Source organism: Acartia tonsa, chromosome 6 (assembly GCF_053477335.1).
Source record: "Acartia tonsa isolate MP-2025a chromosome 6, ASM5347733v1, whole genome shotgun sequence".
NCBI classification, from domain to species: Eukaryota; Metazoa; Arthropoda; class Copepoda; order Calanoida; family Acartiidae; genus Acartia; species Acartia tonsa.
In genome coordinates, this window is record NC_137265.1 from 36,578,189 (window position 1) to 36,590,444 (window position 12,256).

Genomic DNA, 12,256 nt, shown 5'->3' on the forward strand with positions numbered 1-12,256 from the left:
GAGGCTAGGGGCGAAGCCGCTAGTTGTATATATTGTATGAACGTTCTCCTTTTTTTTTAGGCAATTCTATTGGTTAACATTATAGATTAAGCTTTGCTATTCGTCAATATTCGCGATTTGTGATTGGCTAGTTTAGTAGTTACAATTCTTAAAATAAACTTTTTATTTTTTTGATTTTTTATTACAATTTTTTAAAACTTTTTCAATTTCGCTTAGAATGGATTCGTAATATTTTTCTGATTCTAAAGGTATATATGAACCCATATTTTTTATGTCTGTTTGATAAAATATTTAGGTTTAAAGTTTTTATTAAACCGAGATTAAAAAAATTGATTTTTTCAATAATTACTCAACAGAATTTTAAAAGTAAGGTGTCAAATTAAAGATCTTACTATTTTTGTTCATACTGGCCATTTTCTTCTTTTATTTTGTTGCGTTTTAGTACCTTAAAACCGACTTAATTATTTTTTTTTAAAACTTAAATTACTTAAAAAATAAGAGGTCTACAAAAAAACCGATTGCATATCTGAATTCTATGAAAAATTTTACATCTACTACTTACTAAAAGAGCCGGCTAGCTATCTTAAATAAAAAGTGAAAAAGTTGATACAACTTCTTTCAAACATTGTAAGATAATTACAGTAACAGTATAATTTTGAAAGCGCAGCAACTCTTTAGACATTACCAAAAAATAGGTATAAGAAATAGCCAACAAGCGATAAAATCTAAAGTAATATTTTGGGGGGGGGGGGGGGTAGATAAAAAGGTCACCAATTCTACTTAGCGTTACCTTCCAACGACACAGCTAAAAATCTGTCCTTATTAATTTCGTTGTTGGTATAAGTTGCCAGAAAGTAAGCAAATGTTAATCTTAGATTTTGTTTATTTTTTAAAGGCTGAAGCTTTACAATAATTGGCCCCGGTCCGTACGTTCACGAAAGATAGCTTTGATCATTAGAATTGGACATAAATAGTCATCCTATCCATTTCTAGCTTCTACCAATAACGAAATTAATTTGGAAATAAATCACGAAACCTATACGTGTTTTTCAGCTGTCGTTGGGGGGCAAAACATCGTAAAATTGACGACCTCTCCATTTGCCCCCCAAATATTATTTTAGATTTATTTTGCTTGTTGGTTATACCTTATTCCTGATCCATTTCAAACTTTTCATATGTTTGGCTCAAGTTCTTCAATCTACAAAACAAGATAATTTGAGAATGAATTTACAAGTTTGTAAAATTATGGCAAAACTTTTTAGTTAAATTAGCATGAAACAGAAATAATTGCACGAGTATTTACCAAACCTTGTTATATGCGAAGATACAAACGGGTTTGTACTTCACTACGTTAGGGACAGTTTGAAAAATATGGTTTTGACATGATAAAATTCTTCATTTGTTAGCTGAAAAAACTTTAGGCACTGTTAATAAATCTTAATTGGTTGGTACAAACTAGCAGCAGTGTCCAAACCTTTCCACCAAAAATATAATCTACAGAATGGTTAATGATAATTGTCTTTTTTAATGGATGTACAATGTTGAATTATTGTATATTGTCTTATACCTAAATTTAGTGGATAGTTCATTTATTAGTTTACTTTGCTATTCGGAAAGTATCATCCTTGTTATTTAATTCATTTAACACTCTTCATTCATGTTTGGTAAAACTTTAACAAGAATGACAACATCCATAAGTAGCGAAGCTCAAAAAAAATTATGAATGTATATCAAGAAAAACTACTATAAAGTAGTGTCATACAATAAACATTCATATTGATAAAATATGGAAATCAGGAAACCTTAAAAATCACGAAAATTTACAAATCTAGGAATCGATCTAGCACCGCAATTAATAGACAAATCTTAATGAAACAAATATGTTGAATATGAGCATATTCAATCCCTGATAATTTCAACCGCAAATCCTGAATAGGAATCGAGAAAACCATAGAAAACCATAGAAAACCTGAAAATCTAGGAATCGATCTAGCACCCCAATTAATAGAAAAATCGTATTTAAACTTAAGGAAATTATGTAGAATGTAAATCTAAGCAATCCCTGAAAATTTCAGCCCATTATCTTAAAAAGGAGTTGAGAAAATCACAAAAACTTGAAAATCTAGGAAACGATCTAGGACCCCAAATAACAGACAGATAAACAAAACAATGTATATATTAGATGGGCATATGTTATAAGAATCTTCACTAAAAATTTCAGCTGCCTATCTTTTATAGGAGCCGAGAAAATCACGTCTCCCCTACTTTGTCTCAGACGAACGGACATTTCGAATTATAGAGTGGCTTTGCTACTAAAAATATTATCTTTAAATGCAATGAATTTTCAAAAGTGTTTGTTTGGGAGGGTTAATTACCCCTCTTATCCCAAATTGTAAATTTTTCACTTGGGGTAAAACTAAAGTCACCCCCTTCACACTCGCAAAATTTGGACTCCCTCCGACAAAAATGTTTAAAAACTTTTTTTTAAAACCTAAATTTTAAAAAAAATAGGTTTTAAGATTCAACTTCCTCTAGTCCTATATCTATAATACAAAGTAGAACGATGTCTGTCTGTCTGTCTGTCTGTCTGTCTGTCCGTCTGTCCGTCTGTCTGTCCGTCTGAAGCTTAAGATCTCAGTAACCACTAAACCGATAGGGCTCTACTCTTCAGGGAATATACCTACTGGTCCTGTGATGGTTTTGAGCTATTTTCTTGGGGGGTGGGACACCCCCAACCCCCCCAAAAAATGAAAAACACCCCCCCCCCCAAAAAAAAAATATTTTTTTGCTTTTTCTTTTTAAATCTAAAATACGAAAAATTAGGTTGATCAAACCTCTTGGGGCACAGCCCCTAGAGGCTAGGGGCGAAGCCGCTAGTATTATATAAAGTACTAGGGTTTTTGTCTGAAGCTTAAGATTGCAATAACTACTGAACTGATTGAGTTCTCCTTTATAAGAAAGCTTCAAATAGGTCATGGGATGGTTTTAGACTATTTTAATTTTAAATTTAGGTCATCTTTTGATGATTTTAGGATTTTTGTCTTCCCTAGGCCTTCAAATACAGAGCACCTAGATGCTAGGGGCGCTTCTGCTGGTTATATTCAAAGAAATGATGTCAAATTTAATCCTCGTTATGCCTTTATATTTGATTACATGTTAGTTATTTTGTCAGACAGACACTAGTTATAGTGTAGCTATGATAACAAGAACTTAGTAAACTAAATAACAACACAGTATGCATACAGAAATTTAAAAGGAATAGACAAGGGCTGATAAATCAATGTACATCCCCAATAATGATACACAAAATTATCCCTTTTGTAGAAAAAATAAGTGGTTGAAACCAACCAATCCAAATTGACCCTAGAGTTGTTAATGTTAAGCCTACGAAAAAGAAAACGTTATTGTAAAACTTAAGGGACTAGTATAATAAACAGCCTAATGCCCCTTCCCTCCCTGGCATGCATGCCATTATTTAGATTTCATTACATGTTAGTTATAACAATTGCCTACCGCATACAATACTTTTATAAATCATAAAATAATTTTAAAAAGAATATAATAATTACGTAGAGAAATCATGCACTGTTTTCAATTTTTGTTTTTAAAAATCATTTACTAAAAAATTTGATATCAAGTTGTTTTCTGTTGCATGTGTGTGCCTGATCTTTTTAAAACTAAACCTATTATTATGATTATCTTTAGTCAGGTTAGGTTTAGAAAATGTTGGAAGAGTTTCGTAGGTATAGAGCTCTATTGGTATAAGTTTTCTTCTAATGAAATGTTCTTTTTTTATGAAATTATTGTTGACTCTAATGATAACTATTCTATTATAAATGCAAGGCATAAAAAGCCCAATAAATGTCATTGTTTTTTCCTCCATTGGTGCACTACTAATCACTGATTGCATATTATAAACACATTCTTCTTAAGGAAATAGGTGCTTTTTTAGGGATAGTTCAATTACAACCTTACATAGTTTCAAAGGACCTATATATACTAAAGTTGCAGTTGTCTTTGTGTGAATAGTCATTTGTTCAATAAAAATATTGGAAGCCAACGGAAAAAGCTGTAAACAACAATTAAATTAATTTGAAAACATTCAGTCATTTCGGCTGGTATGGGGCCGGGAAGTTTGGTTTAGAAGTAATGATGATCTTTATCTGTTCCCTTATTTTATTTTCAGAAGAACTTTATTCCTCACACATTAAAAATATTATGAATTATCCTAAATTGTCTACTTTATGTCCAAACTATTTGAGGAACTCCATTCCCTAGTCATAAAGATTATCATTTTATCATATAATGTCTACTTTACGTCCAAATAGCAGAGTTCAAAACAATATCCCTGAGGAACACAATATCCCTGAGGAACTCCATTCCTTACACATAAAGAAATAGATTATCCCATGTATCCATGTATCCCATTCCAAATAGCATTGTTCCAAACAATATCCTTAGGGGACTCCATTCCTCACACATAGGGATGGCAATCTGTCAAATTTTTTACTGTATCCGGATTCGGATTATACAAGAATCCGTCCAAAAAAAGGCGGATTCCCAAGGATTTTGGATTCTAGCAAAGTGCTATATATGTCCTAAAAATTAATGTTCTTGGTGTTTTTTTATAATTCACTTCCGAGAATAGAACCAAATTTTAAAAGATATTATTATATAATGATGGTAATCTTTGCCTTCAAAAGGCGGAGTTGAAAGAAAAAACTCAAGACGCTAATTTTAGCCTACCAATTAAGAATCCGAATCCGCTATTTAAAAATGGATTCCGGATTCGGATTCCAAAATTGGATAAAAATTGGGCGGATTCTGGATTCCAGAACCCGGATTCGGATACGGATTGCCAACCCTACTCACACATATAGAAATAGATTATCCCATGTCGTCTCCTTCCAAATAGCGGAGTCCCATACAATTTTCCTGAGGGACTCCATTTCCTACACATAAAGAAATAGAATATCCCATGTTGTCTCCTTCCATATAGCGGAGTTCCAAACAATATCCCTGAGGGACTCCATTCCTCACACATAAAGAATGAGCATTCAGATGATTAAAGCTTCAAGGTCCTAATTAGTGCATTCTAATAGGGAAAATGTTTTGTTTTTTAAGTACAGAACAAGCATCAAGGATGGGCACATATGTTCTAAAAAACAAATGGTAAAAATTTAAATCGTATAATAAAGTAACAGGATCTCTGTCTGTCTGTACCTCGAAGGATCTCTCTAACCGCTGAACCAATATGGTTCTCCTTTACAGGATAGCTTCTCATAGGTCATGGGAAGGTTTATAACTATTTATTCTCTGTTTACGGGTTTGTGTGTGGAAGTGTGTCTAGTTGCATGTCTGCGTGTTTGTGTGTCTGTTTGTGTCAGTGCATGTGTCTGGGTGCATGCATGTCTGTGTGTGTTTGTATGTGTCAGTGCTTGTTTGTGTGTGTTGTGCTTGTGTCTAGTTGCATTTCTGTGTGTGTGTGTGTTTGTGTATGTGTCGGTGCATGTGTCTAGTTGCTTGTCTGTGTGGGTGTGTCATTGTATTTGTCTAGTTGCATGTCTGTGTGTGTGTGTGTGTATGTGTCGGTGCATGTGTCTAGTTGCTTGTCTGTGTGGGTGTGTCATTGTATTTGTCTAGTTGCATGTCTGTGTGTGTGTGTGTGTATGTGTCGGTGCATGTGTCTAGTTGCTTGTCTGTGTGGGTGTGTCATTGTATTTGTCTAGTTGCATGTCTGTGTGTATGTCAGTGCATGTCCTTGTGTGTGTGTGTGTGTGTGTGGGTGGGTGTGTGTCAGTGCATGTCTGTTTGTGTGTGGGTGTGTGTATGTGCCAGTGCATGTGTCTAGTTACATGTCTGTGTGTGTGTGTGTGTGTGTGTGCAATTAGCACAAATTAAGATTTATTGTTGCATCAAGCCTTAATCACTTTTCTTCAGCTCAAACAAGCATCATTAAATCCATAGAATGCATATTATCCTTAATAGTTACAGAATCTCTGTCTGATATGTCTGTCTGTACCGAAGGTAAAAGGTAGGTAGGGCGCCTTGGCCAATAAATAGACGCAGCCTCCCTCCTTTTCTGTCCAAACACCTGGGGTATTTGGTTAAGTAAAATCCTATAGACAACCAACTCTTTAATCGCACGACCTTTGTCTGAAATTCCTAACTGTGCATGGTAATGAGTTGTGCCTGTTTTGGGCTAAGGCATTCCTCATACTCTAACTATTAATGCCACACATCTTATAATGTAGGAACCATTTTAACTGTTCTTGGATTTGATCTCATCACTTCCGTGACGACTAGTTACACTTCTCAGGTTAAAGAAGTTTTACTCCTTTATATGATAGACTTGATGAATTCTTTTGATTTGACATTGCTTTCAGGGATCTAAAGGGATAGGGCAATGGCCGATAAATTGAAGTGCAATGTACATCCCTTATAATGATACACAAAATTATCCCTTCTGTAGATTAGAATTAATGGTTGAAACGTTTGGAAACAACCAATTAGAAATCAAAATAAGTTAGTACAACGAATAAGACAACGTTATTATCAGGTTTTGGGGACTAGTGTAATAACCATCCCAATCTCCCCTGTATTGCCTTGCACCTTATAAAAATTTATATGCATATTAGAATAGGAAAATGGGTAATTAAGATTTCTAATCATATTCTTTCTCAACACTAATGAACAAACAATACAACATTCTTATACTTTTAACCAGGGATCTAAAGGGATAAGACAATGGCCGATAAATTGATATACATCCCCAATTATGATACACTTAATTACTATAGTTAGTGGTTGAAACGTTTGGACACTCAACTAAATAAACCATAAACAATCAAAATTCAATTGAATTCCCCATTGAGGCATTGTTAAGGCAACGAATAAGAAAACGTTATTATTAGACTTTGGGGACTAATGTAATAAACAGCCCTGACATTGTTTACATTCAAGAGTAAATAATAAGAATTAAAAAAAAAATACTTTTGAGCAGGGCTCGGCAGTCGCGCGTCAGTCTCAAATTTAAAACCGTTTGGATGCTTTGAAAGTTTGTTTTATGAAAAGGATTACCAAATTTGGGCCAAGTTTAGACTGTCAGCTTATAAGGAAAGGTAATATTAATCTAATTAGTGATGGAAATCCTTTCAAAAAATATAAAAACATCCCTAAAGCGAAGTTCAATAGATAGAAAATAAAATATATTACTTAATCTAAATAAAAAAAATAATAATAAAATCTGAAGAAAGGTTCTTTTTTCATTTATCTTAAAATTCTTTGGACCAAACTACATACTAAGACTATATCATAGATATGCTGGATTCACCAAATAAAATTCAAGATTATTATATCAATTATAGAAAAGCTTCGCTTTTAAAATTTATACTTTTAACCTAAATAGCATACAAGGACATCCAAAAGAGAAGAAGTGATAACTCAACTCCTGAAGTAAATTTAAGATTAGACAAGAGCCTAAGAGGCAACCCCGTCCCCCACAATAAATTAGATTTAATCCTCTTCCCCCGCAAAAAAGGTGTTTTTTGGTGGGTGATTAATTCCCTTCCCTCCAAAAAACATTAAATATTTACATAGAGGAGGTTCTATTTAACTGCTTGCAGACCAGTTTCTAAATTCCGAGAAATAGTCTAAGCAGACTTTCAAATTTTGTTAATAAATGATCCAAATTTCCTGTACATGCAACTCTTTACACAGGGATGTATTGTAAATTTAATAAAATATTATAATCTTTTGTGTAGTTTTCCTCATTTTACATTATATTTTTTATTTTTAAATGATAATAAACAAAACACAATACGTAAAAATTTGAAAAAAAATAAACGGCAAAAAACAGTAAGTAAGATTTTGAATATTTATATGAAAGTTATCAAAAGCAGCTACCTCTAGCGTTATAATTTAAAACTAAATATTGAAAATAAAGTAATAAAATACCCCTAAATACTAAAATAAACCAAATATGTCTCAAATTTCAAAATAGTTTCCCAAGAAAAATGTTCTCTTTATCTTGCTACAAGAATATATAACCAAATATACTGTGTTACGATATGTTAAAACTTCCAAATTTTGTTTTAAAAATGTGTTAAATTTCAAAATTCCCTACTGAGATTGGGGTATGTTATTTATCCTGCTACAAGTATATGATTTTAGTAAGGTAGTTATAACATGTTAAATATTTTATATGAGGGGGTTGTAAAATATTTAAACTGAATTCTTTGTAAATGGGAGCTACGTCTAGTTTAAATTTTACTTAATAGAGTACTCTTAGTAAAACTTGTTTTATAGCTTTTTTTTTGTAAAATAGAAAAATGTATATAATAATTTATATTCAATATGTTTATTTTGTTTAAAACTTAGAATTGGGTGATTTTTATAACTAATTATTGAAGTTTAATTTGAATGCTTTCATTTTTATAGAAAATAATATTCCTATATTTAAAGTTCAGTGCAAACCGCAGAACATTGTTTCTTTTTATTACTTTCTGCATTTAATAAAATATTTTGGGTGAACCTTACATCCTATAACACTTTAAATTTTGTGGATGAATTACATAACTTTTTGTGTAACCAAACCAAGGATGATAATATCCACAAGTACAGTAGCCTAAAGGGACTTTGACCATAAAAGAAGGTGGCGTGGGGCGGGATAAATTACCCGTATAATAAATAACACCTAGTTATTGTTTTTTTTTTATTTAAATGTTGGGGCGGTGGTAATTTTCTCTCGATGCTTTGTATATTTATATATAGGGGTGGTGTTGGTTCCCCTCCTCTTGTATAGAACTTTAAGTTCATATTACACTTACACGTTTTTTTACTGTAATTCTTTACTGTAATTTACTTTCTTTCTCCCAAACTAATGTTATTATTGCTGTGCTACTTCTAAACAAAATTGTCCTTTTTTACTCGGAGAGGGAGTGGACATTAGGCTGTTTATTACACTAACTCTAAAAGTTTTATGATTACGTTTACTTATTCGTTGGCTTGACAACTTTGGGGACAGTGGCGTGCGAAGCACTTTGTCTAGGGGGGGGGGGGTATTTTGAAGATTTTGTAAAATTTTGCCCCCCCCTAAAACAAAGTGCCCCGGGGGGGCACTTTGCTTTAGGGGGGGGCATTTTGATTATATATACTAATTTTAAATAAGGGCGTTTTAAGGGGTGGGATTATTTGATTATGGGCCTTCTAGTCCTTATCCCTTCTTCCCCATCCCTTCCCCCATCCCTATTTCCCATTTATACCCCCCATCTCTTCTCCCCCATCACTTCTCCCCACCCTGCAATGACCGAAGGGAAGGGAGCTAGAAAGCATCTTCGAAAAAAAAGTACAGAAGATAATTTAACCTTCCCCCCCCCCCCCCCCACCACAAAACATTTTTTATGGGTGGAAGGGGATGTTATAAAATCTCAGCAGGAAGGATGAATAACCCCATTAAAAAAATTTTTTTTGGGGGGGAGATAAAAACACTCATTTTGGAAATAATTTACCAAAAATTAACCTTCTATGTAAAACTGATTTTAAATATTTCTTTACTGTATGACAACAAGGATGACAACATCTTTAAGTAGCAAAGCACAAAAAATCATTAATAAGAATACAGACAAGTAGATTTAAAGAGCATCTGTTGAAATAAATATATATTTTAGGTAGAAAAAGTCACAAATCCTTTTTCCTGTATGTTGTGTGATGACAGTCAAAGTAAATTACAAATTGGATGCTCAAAACAGCGAGAAATTTTATTTTTTAAATATTATAATCCACAAAAAAATTATCGTACCATAAAAACTAAAGATATAAAGAACTATGTAAAAAATAAAAAAAATTACTTGTCATTTCATCTACAGATATAAAAATCTCTTAGAAATATGGAAAACTTTGGGGTATAGTCTCTTTTGTGGCAGCGCCTCTTAAGGGGCATTTCGTTGTATTTTCATAGTAGCTTTTAATAGGTTATTCTAGGTTAAGTTGGGTCAGGTGATTTTCCCGCAGGGTTAGGCAGGAGCTTTAAATAGGTGAAAAGCTACTGTGAAAATACGACGGAATGCACCTTAAGAGGCAATGTCACAAAAGGGACTATACCCGAAGTTTAAAAGATACAAAAATAGCCAAAAACGTTCTGAAAAGCAGTCCGACCTCCATAAATTTTTAATAGTTAATTATACTCCATAATGATGGGAATGTTAACATTAAGTTTTAAAATCACATTTCCCCCTTAGCATTACGTACTGACAGCCATAGTGAATTAAAGAGAAGCTAAAAAGTTATATCAACATATCCTACCCTCTTTAAATGGCACTTTAAAACTCTGTTAATTTTTCATTAAGTGGTGTTTCCAAGAATATATAAGGGTGGTGCGTGAAGCGCACCTAAAAATATTTACTCCCCCTTTGAACTAAAATCAATTAAAGACAACAAGAGTGGCGTATTTTATCAAGTTAGAAATATAGAGTGTAGTTAGTTTTAAGGGTTTTTAAGGAATATTGCCATAAAAAAAACATGTCTTTTTGTAAGGGTATGTACACAAAAAAAATTCTAAAATTATCCTAAAAATAATATGACATCATATATAGTTATTCATTTAGACAGACATACAGCATTGAGAAAAAGGCTTAGATAAATATCAATGCTGTTTATTTTTTACATAAAATAACTTTTTGATTAAATATTTGTTGATTACAAATGTTTTTATAGAAATAAAAACAAAATATACAATGTGATAAAAAGCAGAAACCATTTGGAAGGGCGCGAAGCGCAAATTTTTTTCTTCAAATATGCAGGGAGGGAGGGTTTTTTGGGCTATTTTTTACACTTGTCCACAATATTTCATATAAAATTTTCTTATTCGTTGGCTCAACAACTTTAGGGACTTTAATGGAATTTTTATTGGTTGGTTAATTAAGTTGAGTTTCCATACATTCCATCCACTAATTGTAATCTATATAAGGGGTAATTTTGTGTATCATCATTGGGGATGTACAAAATTTCTTTGGTAAAAAGTTTATATAATACAAAATAAAATACTTCCTATTACCTTGTTTGTTATGTTCAGTGAAAAAAGATTATAACCTAATTTCTACACTAATTAAAAAATTTGGTAAGGTTAAATGAATAGTAACTGTCTGTTTTTTTGAGTATTTCTTGATCTTTTTTTTGGGAAACTGGGATAGTTTTGCTTTTTGTGGGTAGGGGGCAAAAAGAGGCATTTTTCTTGACCAGGGGGGGGGGGCAAAATGGGGCATTTTTCAATATTTAGGGGGGGCAGGGGGGGGGGGGCGGTGGCTAGGGGGGGCAGGGGGGGGGCGTTTTGGTAGCTAGGGGGGGGGAGGGCGATTGCCCCAAATGCCCCCTTCGGTTCGCACGCCACTGTTTGGGGACTTTTAATGAATATTGATTGGTTAGTTTATTAAGTTTATTATTGAAACCTTCAGCCACTAATTATAATCTACAAAAGGGATAATTTTGTGTGTATTTATTAGGGATGTACACAGGGGCGTCCAAACTTTTTTATTTGGGGGAGGGGGGGTAAAATTTTAAAAATATTTTTTTTTTTTTGGGGGGGGGTAATCTTTTTTCTAGAGGCAATTTTTTTTATTTAGGGGGGGGTAATCACCCCTTTACCCCCCCTCATTGGACGTCTATGGATGTACATAAATCTAATTATCTTATCCAAGCCCTTTAGTTCACTGTTTTGGTTGGCAAGCAGTAATTATAAATTCCTAACAAATGTTCAATTTATATCATGAGTATAAATCCACTATTTCAATATTTATATCTACTAATATCTGGACTATCTGAAAAGTTTTGTTTACAAAAAAATAGAGGGTTTTTTTTTTTGGGGGGGGGGTATGGGTGTCCCAACCCCGCAAGAAAATAGCTGTAAACCACTGCAGGACCAATAGCTACATTCCCTGAAAAGTGGAGTCCAATCGGTTTAGTGGTTACAGAGATCTTAAGCTTCAAACAGACAGACGGACAGACACATGGACGGACAGTCAGAGAGACGAACAGACAGACAGAGGGAAAGACATCATTCTACTTTGTAAAGACAATAAAATTGGACCAACAAAAGGACATATATATAAATTTTTAAAGGACATACGTGTTTTTCTCGGCTGTTATCGAAGATGATTCCAATAACAGTTAGGTACAATCTAGAAAGTGTGGCAACTCTATAATCGTTACCAGAAAGTCCGTACGTCCATTTAAAACAAGCTGATTTTTTTACATTTTGACT